General features: G+C 42.4%; 1 long non-coding RNA gene across 3 annotated transcripts in view; it reads left to right on the forward strand.

The window, feature by feature from the left end:
* Positions 1-12288, forward strand: part of LOC129479621 (uncharacterized) — a 63885-nt gene that overhangs the window by 38481 nt on the left and 13116 nt on the right. For all 3 annotated transcript variants that reach the window (XR_008656739.2, XR_010120103.1, XR_008656738.2), the window contains one exon: positions 4266-4378. This is a non-coding gene — a long non-coding RNA (uncharacterized lncRNA). The remainder of the gene's footprint in view (positions 1-4265; positions 4379-12288) is intronic.

Below are 12288 nucleotides of genomic sequence, written 5' to 3' on the forward strand. Positions count from 1 at the left end.
ATATCCTTCCAGTCTGTTTTATATCCCTTGAATTGTAACTTGTTTTCTCTCATTTTCAATAACAATAGTCAGGAACACTTCTGGGCCATGCATTTTATAAATGTAGGTTTTAATATTTAAACATTTTTTTCCTATGAAAAGGAAAAATAAGACAACCAAATACTATTGTTGAACTGATTCTAAAGCCTAGTCAGGTGGCTATTATAAAAAATAAAAATGTAGTTACTGCCACCTAAAGGAAAAATGTTAAACATACTGAAAAGATATTTTAAGATTATGTTTGATATATAAAGCTATTAAGGGGGCTAATTTTGTGTTTTTAAAAATTTTTCTTTCTTTTACCGGGTTGCTTTTATCCTTCGTTTGAAATATTATTCATTTGAATCAATGAATAATTACTATATTATTCATGAATAATATTAATAATGAATATTCATATATTTATTATATAAGTAATATATTCACTAGCATAAAATTTTAAGTGACAAAATTATATACAGTGAAGAGTAGGTCCCTGTATTACTTCGTTTGTGTTGCTGTACAAGAATACTTGAGGCTGGGTAATTTATAAAGAACAGAGGTTTATTTGGTTCATGGTTCTCAGGCTGTACATGAAGCATAGTGCTGGCATCTGCCTCTGGTGAGGCCTCAGGAAGCTTCCACTCATGAAAGAAGGCAAAGAGGGAGCTGTGTTACATGGCAAGAGGGAGAGCGAGAGAGAGAGAGAGAGAGAGAGACAGAGAGAGGAGGTGCCAATCTCCTTTAAATAACCAGCTCTCATGTGAATGAACAGAGCATGAACGGAGCAAGAACTTCCTCATTACCATGAGGATGGCAAGAGAGATCTGCCCCCATGACCCAAACACCTCCCACCAGGCCCCACCTCCAACAATGGGGAGCATATTTCTTTCTTTCTTTCTTCCTTCCTTCCTTTCTTTCTTTCTTTCTTTCTTTCTTTCTTTCTTTCTTTCTTTCTTTCTTTCTTTCCTTCTTTCTTTTTCTTTCTCTTTCTCTTTCTTTCTTTCTTTCTTTCTTTCTTTCTTTCCTTCCTTCCTTCCTTCCTTCCTTCCTTCCTTCCTTCCTTTCTCTTTCTTTTCTTTCTTTCTTTCTTTCTTTCTTTCTTTCTTTCTTTCTTTCTTTCTTTCTTTCTTTCTTTCTTTCTTTCGTCTGTCTTTCTTTTTCTTTCTTTCTCTCTTTCTCTCTTTCTTTCTTTCTCTCTCTCTCTCTCTCTTTCTCTCTTTCTTTTCTGAGCTCTGAGACACAGTCTCACTCTGTTGCCCAGGCTGAGTGCAGTGGCGTGATCTTGGCTCACTGCAACCTCAGCTTCCTGGGTTCAAGTGATTCTCCTGCCTCAGTCTCCCTAGTAGCTGGGATTACAGGCACCCGTAGTTCGCCTAGCTAATTTTTGTATTTTTAGTAAAGACAGGGTTTCACCATGTTTGTCATGCTGGTCTCAAACTCCTGACCTCGTGATCTGCCCGCCTCAGCCTCCCAAAGTGCTGGGATTACAGGTGTGAGCCACCGTGCCTGGCCCTGGGGAGCATATTTCAACGTGAGGTTTGGAGGGGACAAACATCCAAGCTATATCAATTCCCTATCTATCTCTGCCCTCTTAACCGCAATTCCCCTCCACAAAGTTGATTGCTACAGGCAGTTTCTTGTGTATTTTTTCAGAGATAGTCTGTACATACATAAGACTCAATGTTTGTGCATGTGTATGTGTATATTGATACATGCATTATACTACTCACAAGTGGTAGTATATGGACCCATTAGTCTCCACTTTGTTTCTGTTTGTGTATTTTGTCTTGTTTTATTTTCACTATCCGGAGATCATGTCAGCATATGTTGGGATGGCTTTAAAACAAATGGGGGCTGGGTGTGGTGGCTTATGTCTGTAATCCCAGCACTTTGGGAGGCCAAGGCAGGTGGATCACTTGAGGTCAGGAATTCGAGACCACCCTGACCAACATGGTGAAACCCCTTCTCTACTAAAAATACAAAAATTAGCTGGGCATGGTGGCTTGCGCCTGTAGTCCCAGCTACTTGGGAGGCTGAGGCAGGAGAATGGCTTGAACCCGGGAGGCGGAGGTTGCAGTGAGCCAAGACTGTGTCATTGCACTCCAGCCTGGGCAACAGAGCAATGCTTTGTCTCAAAAAATAAAAAAATAAAAAAAAAATAGGCTGGGCATGGTGGCTCACACCTGTAATTCCAGCACTTTCAGAGGCCGAGGCGGGTGGATGTCTTGAGGTCAGGAGTTCGAGACCAGCCTGACCAACATGGTGAAACCCTCTCTCTACTAAACATACAAATATTAGTCAGGCATGGTGGCACGTGCCTGTAATCCCAGCTACTCGGGAGGCTGAGGCAGGAGATTTGCTTGAATTCTGGAGGCAGAGGTTGCAGTGAGCTGAGATCACATCACTGCACTGGGCGACAGAGTGAGACTCCATCTCAAAAAAACCCCACAAAAACATTGTATTTCATTGAACCGTAATCTGTTGTAGAGTCTCCAATTCATAGATATTTAAGTCATCTCTGTTTTTGCTATTCCTTATTCAATGATGGAAATCTTTGTACATAAATCGTTGTACATAAATCTTAGTACATAAATCTTTGCATATGTATCAAAAATACGTATAGAGTATGATCCTAGGAAGGAAATTGTTGAAGCTTTTGATTTCTTATCCAACTCTAACCCTTCCTATTTCCCTGTGTTCATTTTTCCAATACAGTTATATAAAAATGCTTAGTTGTCCAGGTGCAGTGGCTCATGCCTGTAATCCCAGCACTTTGCGAGGCCGAGGTGGGCGGATCGTGAGGTCAGGAGATCAAGACCATCCTGGCTAACGTGGTGAAACCCTGTCTCTACTAAAAATACAAAAATTAGCCGGGCATGGTGGCATGCGCCTGTAATCCCAGCTACCCAGGGGGCTGAGGCAGGAGAATTGCTTGAACCAGGGAGGCGGAGGTTACAGTGAGCCAAGATTGCACCACTGCACTCCAGCGTGTGCAACAGAGCGAGACTTCATCTCAAAAAAAAAAAAAAAAAGCTTAGTTAAGCCAAAAGTCAGTGTTTACATTTTTGTCACTATTAAATATTATTCACCACTGAACCAAATAGGATCTTGTCATCATATCTTCTTTCTTGTATAACCTTCTGCTTTTTCTGACATTAATAATTGCTAATCCCCCTCATCACTGGCCAAATTGCCTAGTTTTCTACATATAATTACTATTTTTTTCTATTCAAAGGATACTGGAGATTTGGCAAACTTTTGGTAATCCTTTTCCTCCAAATTCTCAAACACATTAAATAATTATTAAAGGTTGGGCATGGTGGCTCATGCCTGTAATCCCAGCACACTGGGAGGCCAAGGCAAGAGGATTGCATGAAACCAGGAGTTCTAGAGCAGCGTGGGCAAAATAAGGAGACCCTCTACAAAAAAATGAAAAGCAAAAATAAGTTGGATGTGGTGGTATGTGCCTCTAGTCCTAGCTAGCTGGGAGGCTGAGGTGGGGGGATCACTTGAGCCCATGAGTTCCAGCCCATAGCAGTGGGCTATGATTGTGCCACTGCACCTCAGCATGGGTTGACAGAGACCTTGTCTGTAAAAATATATTATAATAATAATAATAATTAACAGTTCTATTTTTATCCCTAGATAGCTCCCTTTTATTCTGCCACAGCCTTCTGCCTTTGGGATGGCTGCTTGCTAGGTATAATAGATGTTTTGTTTGCAAGATATTTTCTCTCAGAATTTTGAGGGCATTGCCCTGTTGTCTTCTGGCATTTTGTATTGCTATTGAAAAGCCTGATGCCAGTCAGATTGCTGATCCATAAGGCAATACGTGACCTGGTTTTTCATTCTGGAAGTTTTTAGTATCTTTTCTTTATTTCCAGTATTCTAAAATTTTAAAATTAATTGCCTTAGAGAGTGTGGCAGAGACGGCTATTAGACCATCAAAAAAATGTCCTTCTTCCTTGGTGCAGAGTGGTTTAGAGGAAGCCTATGCCTGGCGCTGCTCAGCATTTCCCAGCCCCATTGCATCCAGGAAGAACCTTGTGACTGGTTCTTTCTAACGGAAGGAGTGTGAGCTGAACTGATGTGTGTCAGCTGAGGTGGTGGTGGTGGGGCCAAGGGCAGGGACTGGGGTGGAAGGCATGACAAGAAGGGATGCACCTAGTTCAGGAAGACCAGTGTCAGAGGAGTCAGGGCCCAGGGATCCAACGTCCATGTTAATGCTTCCACTCTATCCCCAGTGCCAGCCCTGCACCCCACTCCTGCCCCTGCTTGGTGCTTGATGACCCTGTGTCTGGCTTCTCTGGGGAGAACTGACTGTGTCTTTTTCACTTCCCTTTCTCCAGGCTCTCAGGTAATTTTCTCTACTCTGGTAAGTAAGTTGCTTCTCATTCTTTCCTTTTCCATCTTCCAAATACTTATTGAAATCCTTTTCTGTTATACTCTTTATCTTTATGAGTTTTACTATTTTATTTCCCTTAACTGTCATTGTGATGGTTTGGGGAGTGTATTAGGTTCCAAGGGCTGCTGTGACACATTATCACAAAATTAGGGGCTTAACACAACAGAAATTTATTCTTTCACAGTTCTGGGGTCCAGAAATCTAATCTAAACTCAGTTTCATTAGGCCTAAATCAAGGTGTCGGCAGGTCCATGTGCCCTCTGGAAGCTCCATGGGAGAATCCTTGCCTTGCCTCTTTCGGCTTCTGGTGGCTGCTGGCATTCCTTGGCTTGTGACTCCATCACTCCAGTTTCTGCATGATCACAATTTCCTCCTCCTCTTCTGTTGGTACCAAATCTCCTTCTGCCTCTCTCCTATAAGGACACTTGTGATTGTATTTAGGGCCCACCCAGAGAATTCAGGATAACCATCCAAAGATCCTTGACTTAATTACATCTGCCACGTACTTGCCACATAAAGTAACACTCACAGATTCTGGAGATTAGGATGTAGACACATCTTTGGGAGCCATTATTTAGCCTATGACAGGGAGAGAAGATGAAAGCATATGGTCAGTCTACCATATTTAATGTGGGTTCTTTCCATGTTTTCCTCTAGTGCCTTGCAATTTCCTTTTAGCATTTCAATCTTTGATCTAATTGGAATCTATTTCAGAGTGGAGCTCCCTGTTATCCCAAATGCCAATTTTTAATTTTATTATTTAATTTTATTTTTTTGAGATGGATTCTTGCTCTGTCACCCAGGCTGGGGTACGGTGGCACAATCTCAGCTCACTGCAACATCCACCTCCCGGGTCCAAGTGATTCTCCTGCCTCAGCCTCCTGAGTAGTGGAGATTACAGATGCCCACATCCAAGGTGGCTAATATTTTTTTTCTTTTTTGTATTTTCAGTAGAGATGGGGTTTTGCCATGTTGGCCAGACTGGTCTTGAACTCCTGACCTCAAGTGATCCACCCATCTCGGCCTCCCAAAGTGCTGGGCGTACAGACATGAGCCACCATGCCCGGCTGCCAATCTTAAAATATTTTGTCTTTTCTCCCTAGATATGAAACAAAAGTGATTAGGTCTTAAGAGAATAAAATTAAAACACATTTATTTTCCTGTAACATGCAAAAATGCAAAAAAAAAAAGAAAGTAAAATAAAATAGACATAACTTTGGAGAAATTGCCTTTGCTCACTGTGGATTCTGGAGGGTGTGAGTGATGGACAGGTCCATCTGTGCATGGAGAATGGAAAGCCCCTTCTTCAGGATCACCTTTTACCTTAGGAGAACACCTCAGCTCCAGGCACCAAGCTGGAGTATTACAGGCACTTAGCTTTACTCCTATAGACAGATAAGAGTGGAAGGACTGTGTGGTAAGGAATGATACCCTTACACTCTTTCTGGCTCTTCCCAGTCTTACAAGTAGTGACACACTTTGTGGCCTACAAGCTTGTCACTGCAATTCATGCAATGGGTGGTAAGAGGACAAAGCACGCTAGGTCCCTGATCCGACCGACCTCCCAGGGATGACAGGTCTGGCTACTCCTCAAACTGAACCTGAAAAAATGCAAATCATTCAAGTTTTCACCCTGATTCTGGCACACCCCGAGGCAAAAATAACCATTTGCCTTCATAGGAGCTTCTGTGTAGGCTGTGAATAAGGAGGTTTCTATCTCAGCTTTCTTTTTGCTCATTTAAAGACAACTGAGAGTACGATAGGGTAATTGTTTTGTTTTAAACACTGTAATTTAGTTCCTTTCTGGACCTTCTATGTATGAGTCATTTTCTGTAGCAGTGCTAAGAGATGCAAATAGAAAAACATTATTTCTGAAAGCTTGAGATTTCAAGCTGGGCCTTTTATTCACATTCTCTTGTTAGTTTTAGTCTTACTCGTGACATTCATGTTATTAGAAGAATGACACAATTTGAATCACATTTTTGTCCCATGTACTAATGTAGCAAACAATTTCACAATCTTCCCTTTCTTTTACATGTGAGTCATTATCATTTGGTTTTGTTCTCCTTCACTCCTGAGCTATCTCCTGATCACATGTATACACATTTCTCTGATAGCCTAGATCTTTATGGGTGATCAAGATTTTTGTTTATTCTATTTTGTTGCTTTCATACCTGCTAGTATCCTCTTTAAGTTTGACTCTCTTAGGCCGGGCGCGGTGGCTCACGCTTGTAATCCCAGCACTTTGGGAGGCCGAGGCAGGTGGATCACGAGGTCAGGAGATCAAGACCACGGTGAAACCCCGTCTCTACTAAAAATACAAAAAAAAAAATTAGCCGGGCGTGGTGGCGGGCGCCTGTAGTCCCAGCTACTCGGAGAGGCTGAGGCAGGAGAATGGCGTGAACCCGGGAGGCGGAGCTTGCAGTGAGCCGAGATTGCACCACTGCACTCCAGCCTGGGCGACAGAGCGAGACCCCGTCTCAAAAAAAAAAAAAAAAAAAAAAAAGTTTGACTCTCTTATATTTTGGGGTATGCCAAACAAATACTTCAGGAGAAAGGAGGCAATGTGTTGAAAGGAAGCTGTGCACAAAGCAAGAAGAAAAGAAGAAGAAGATATAAGAAGGAAAAGTAGTGGCCCTTAAACAAAGATCTTGCATCTTTTCCTTCTTTATTTTTTTTCCTTTTCTTTTTCTTTTTTTTTTTTTTTTTTTTGAGGCAGAGTGTCACTCTGTCATCCAGGCTGGAGTGCAGTGGTGCGATCTCGTTTCACTGTAACCTCCGCCTCCTGAGTTCAAGCGATTCTCCTGCTTCAGCCTCCCGAGTAGCCAGGACTACAGGCACAGGTCACCACGCCTGGCTAATTTTTGTAATTTTAGTGGAGGTGGGGTTTCACCATGTTGGCAAGGCTGGTCTCAAACTCCTGACCTCAAATGATCCACCCACCTCGGCCTCCCAAAGTGCTGGGATTACAAGCATGAGCCACCATGCCCAGCCCTTCTTTAAAATTGGAACCCTGGCCAGGTGCAGTGGCTCACACCTGTAATCCTAGCACTTTGGGAGGCCAAGGCAGGCAGATCACTTGAGGTCAGGAGTTCAAGACCAACCTGGCCAACATGGTGAAGCCCCATCTCTACAAAAAATACAAAATTAGCTGGGCATGGTGGCACGCGCCTATAATCCCAGTTACTCAGGAGACTGAGACAGAATTGCTTGAACCCAGGAGGGAGAGGTTGCAGTGAGCTGAGATTGCCCCACTGTACTCCAGCCTGGGCAACAGAGTGAGACTCCATCTCAAAAACAAGCAAACAAACAAAAAAAACAAACACAACTTTGAACCCAGTATCAGAAAGCACATTTAATTTGGAACTCTATAGAACGTCTGCACGCGAACAGATGCCATATCTGTAACAAAAATTAGGGCCACAGCCACTTGCCTTGTATTGCCTCCTTTTTTCTTTGGCTTTCTTGTATAAATCTTAGCATAAGGCATGGTTGCTTGGTTTACAAAATATTTGTTTATGAAAGTTGCAAAGATGAGAGGAGGGATTTCAGTATCAGAAAGACTGGGTTTCAAATTTTAGCTTTCCTCTGTGACTTTTGGCAAGTTATATAACTTCATTAAGCTTCAGCTTTTCCCTAGTAAATATTTGACTGATGAGAGGTAAATGAGAAAATGTGTATAAAAATCTTAGTATAGTGCTTAGCATCTCAAGCAACCCAGAATATCAACTAATTTGTTAAATGAATAGTTCTTGAATATTTACTGTGTGCTGAACTGTCTGCCAGGCTGAGGCTGCTGTGGTGAATAGGACAGGTAAGATTCCTGGCCTTGGGGAGCGTCCATTCTGGTGGGAAAAACAGACAATAAGCATGTAAACAAATCAATAAAATAACCAGATGGTGAGAAGCCCTGAAAGAAATAAAAAAAAGGGTATTATTAAGAACAGCAGGGAGGACCTGTGTCCTATGCTGGGAAAGTCGGGGAAGACTTCACAGCAGCCCGAAGAATGAGAAAGAGCCAGCCGTACTATGAGCTGTTTAAGGCAGAGGAAATTGGGTCACGGGCTTAGAGAGAGATTGGGTTCTACTCGCTGTCAGAGGCCAGCAGTGCAAGGTTCCTCCTTATCTTCTTATGGCCTGTGTCCTTCTATAGCCCTGGCCACTGAGAATTGGCTCTGACTGTGACTGTGACTTGCTGTCCTCAACTTCCTTATCCAACTTAAATTGGATGGTCCGTCATTATAGTCACCCTCTTGAATAGATCCCAAGCTCCCTTGTCCTTTTAATTGTACTTTAAACTCACTTGGCCAAACTCCAACCGTGGTTAAATCCAGCTCTCTGCCCTACTCCATGTCTTTACCCATTGAGTATGGTGGAAGAATAGCCCACAATCTCATTGGCGGGTGCTATGGTCTGAATGTTGCTATGCTCTCCAAAATCATAGGCTGAAACTTAATCCTCAATGTCATAGCATGGAGGTGGAGACTTTGGGGAAGTGATTAAGTCAGGAAGACTCTGCCTTCATAAATGGGATAATGTAAAGGAGATTAAAAGGAGCCTGTTTGCTGCCTTCTACCATGTGAGAATGCAGCAAGAGGTACCATCTATGTGCAATGAGCCCTTACCAGACATTGAACCTGCTGGCACTTTTTTCTTGGACTTCCCAGCCTCCAGAACTGTGAGCAATACATTTCTGTTGTTTATAAATTACCCAGTGTAAGATATTTTGTTATAGCAGCACAAATGGACTAAGACTAAGGACCTCAGTTCCACTTTAAATTCGCTGAGGTTGTTATGCTACCAAGCAATCTTATGAGTTTTCTCTGTTCCCTCTCTCTTCTACTCTCCCTACTCCAGGATGATGAAGAGAGGGGTTGGAGTATCATGATCTCCACTCCCCCTTCACCAGGTAGATAAGAGAGGGGCAGCTCTGTGAACCCAAGCTTGCCTAGCCCCAGCTCCCCTTCCTGCCACTCTCTCTACTCAGACCCTGGTCATTCCATTCTTCAAAGCTCAGCTATTCTCTCTCTTGAAAAGTGCGCTTATTCCATCAAACACATAAAACCTGTTCAAAGAACTAAGGCAGCAGGTGATTCTTGGCATCCAACAGGAGCTTACAACAAAGGGTGGGAGTATGTAAGACAGGATCCTTTTTTTATCAGTTTCCCCACTAACCTAGGGCAAATCATAAATTTCCATCTCTGAGATGTGCTCTGATGATGATGTGTGGGAGAGCATTTTAAAAAGTAGTAGAGCGCTAAGCACATCCACAAACTATAATCCAATTCAATAAATTATATCACATCTTGATAATCAAATGTTGCAGAAATTTTAATTACTCCATGTATTATTGTAATAATTACTCCATGTATTATTAATTACTCCATGTATTATTGTAATAATTACTCCATGTATTATTAATTACTCCATGTATAATTAATAAGTCATGGGTATTTAGGGAATTACAAGCTTTTTAAATGTATTTTTTCCTCTTTCCCTCAAATACATACACACCATAAAATCACAGCCTTATGGCTTTAATTTTAAAATACTTGTTAACCTTTTATTTATAATCCAATGAGTATCACAAATCCACCTCCAACTCACCTTAATTCCTAAAGTTTTGTATGTTTGCAAAAACAAACTCTTGGCATTCGGATTAAAATCAAATCTGTTGTTCTTTCCATGGCACATCGCTTTGTCCTGCTGGTTATTTTATTAGTTCATTTCAGGGTCCTTCCTCTGGGAGTTCTCACTCAGACTGACTGGGGAGAACTCTGGCAGGCTGCCTAATGGACTCTTAGGGTGTGGAATCCGCAGTGAATTCCCAGTTCGAATCTTCCTCTGACAAATTTTGCTACTTGCCAGACTGTTTCCTTTCTACTCGGGCTCCATCTACTGGACAAAAATGACCAGTAGTGCCTACGCTTCTCCATTATGGCTTTGAAATTTTCAAATTAGGTGGAAATCTAATACATCTTCTCTTTGTTAAAAGAAACACTTGAGACAAATTAAATTTAACAGTGTTTGAGCAGAGAACGATACAATAGTTGGGCAGCCCCCAGAACCAGAATAGGTTCAGAGCAAACCCGGGGCTACTACATAGTTGAATAACATTTATGGAGAAAGGAAAGTGACGGACTAAAGACAGAAGTGAGGTACAGAAACGGCTGGATTGGTGACAGCTAGGTGTTTTCCCTATACAAACAGTTGGCCACCTGTGATTGGCTGAAACTCAGCTGCTGTGATTGGCTGAGCCTCAGCTGCTTGTCACAAGAATGGGTCATAGTCTGTTTGCACGTTCAGTTAGGTTAGAGTTCACTGTGTATGGAGAAACCTTTAGGCTGAACTTAAAATATGTAAGGAAGTAGCTTTAGGCTAAACTTAATTTAACATTTAAATTTAATTTTACACATTAAAATTATTGTCCCAGTTTGTTCGTGCTGTTGTAACAAAGTACCTCAAACTGGGTAGCTAATACAGAATAGAAACTTATTTCTCACAGTTTCGAAGTCTGAGAAGTCCAAGATCAAGGTGCCAGCAGGTCTGGTGTCTGGTGGGAGCCAGCTTTCTCATAGAGCATGACTTCTTGCTGTGTTCTCACTTGGTGGAAGGGGCAGAGGCCTTTTTAAAAGGGCACTTAGTTGATTCATAGGACTCTGCCCTCATGCCCTAGGCCTCCAAAGGCCTGCTTTCTAAATACCATCCTCACCTTGGGGGTTAGAATTTCAACATACGAATTCGCGGGGGACACAAACATTCAGACCACAGCAATTATACTTAATTCTGCCTTTTCAAGGTCTCTGCTCTATTCCTGGACACAGAGTTTAAATGTTTTTGGGTCCTAACTCCTGGACACATTTTCTTTTCTTTTTTGAGACAGGTTCTCACTCTGTTGGCCAGGCTGGTGTGCAATGGTGTGATCTCAGCTTACTGTGACCTCTGCCTCCCAGGCTCAAGCTATCCTCCCACTTCAGCCTCGCAGTAGCTGCAACTGCTGCCACCATGCCTGGAGAATTTTCATATTTTTTTTTCTAGAGATGGGGCTTTGCCATGTTGCCCAGGCTGGTCTTAAACTCTTGGCCTCAAGCAATCTGCCCACCTGGGCCAAAGTGCTGGGATAACAGGTGTGAGCCACCGCACCTGGCCCTGGACACATTTTGCCTTTTGGAGGAAAGTTCTAGTGTCCTTTAATAATAATTAATTATTTGGACTAAAGACTTTTGGAAGCTACAGGCTTTCATTCATGTTACAGGTCCTAAATTGCTGTTTTCAGTGTGCAAAGGTTGCCTTTCTGAAGGACCTTCTATTGATAATTTTTACCTCTATTAGGATCACATGGACTGACTTGAGTCGGGTTTTTTTTTTTTTTTTTGAGACAATCTCGCTCTGTTGCCCAGGTTGGAGTGCAACGGTGCGATCTCGACTCACTGCAACCTCCACCTCCTGGGTTCAAGCGATTCTCCTGCCTCAGCTTCCTGAGTAGCTGGGACTACAGGTGCACACCACCACGCCCTGTAGTTTTTGTTTTTTGGTTTTTTTTGTATTTTTAGTAGAGTCGGGGTTTCACCATGTTAACTACGATGGTCTCAATCTCTTGACCTCATGATCAGCCTGCCTTGGCCGCCAAAGTGCTGGGTGGTTCTAATTGAACCCATTTCTTATATAGTTTTCCAGGCCCTTTACCCTCCTTCTCTCAAGGAAATCTGGTCCAAGAGATTATCTGCAAATTTGTTTTTTTTTTTTTTTTTTTGAGATAGAGTCTCACTCTGTCACCCAGGCTGGAGTGCAGTGGTGTGATCTCGGCTCACTGCAACCTCTTCCTCCCAGGTTCAAGAGATTCTCCTATCTCAGACTCCTGA

The sequence above is a fragment of the Symphalangus syndactylus genome, chromosome 3, assembly GCF_028878055.3.
Source record: "Symphalangus syndactylus isolate Jambi chromosome 3, NHGRI_mSymSyn1-v2.1_pri, whole genome shotgun sequence".
Classification (NCBI taxonomy): Eukaryota; Metazoa; Chordata; class Mammalia; order Primates; family Hylobatidae; genus Symphalangus; species Symphalangus syndactylus.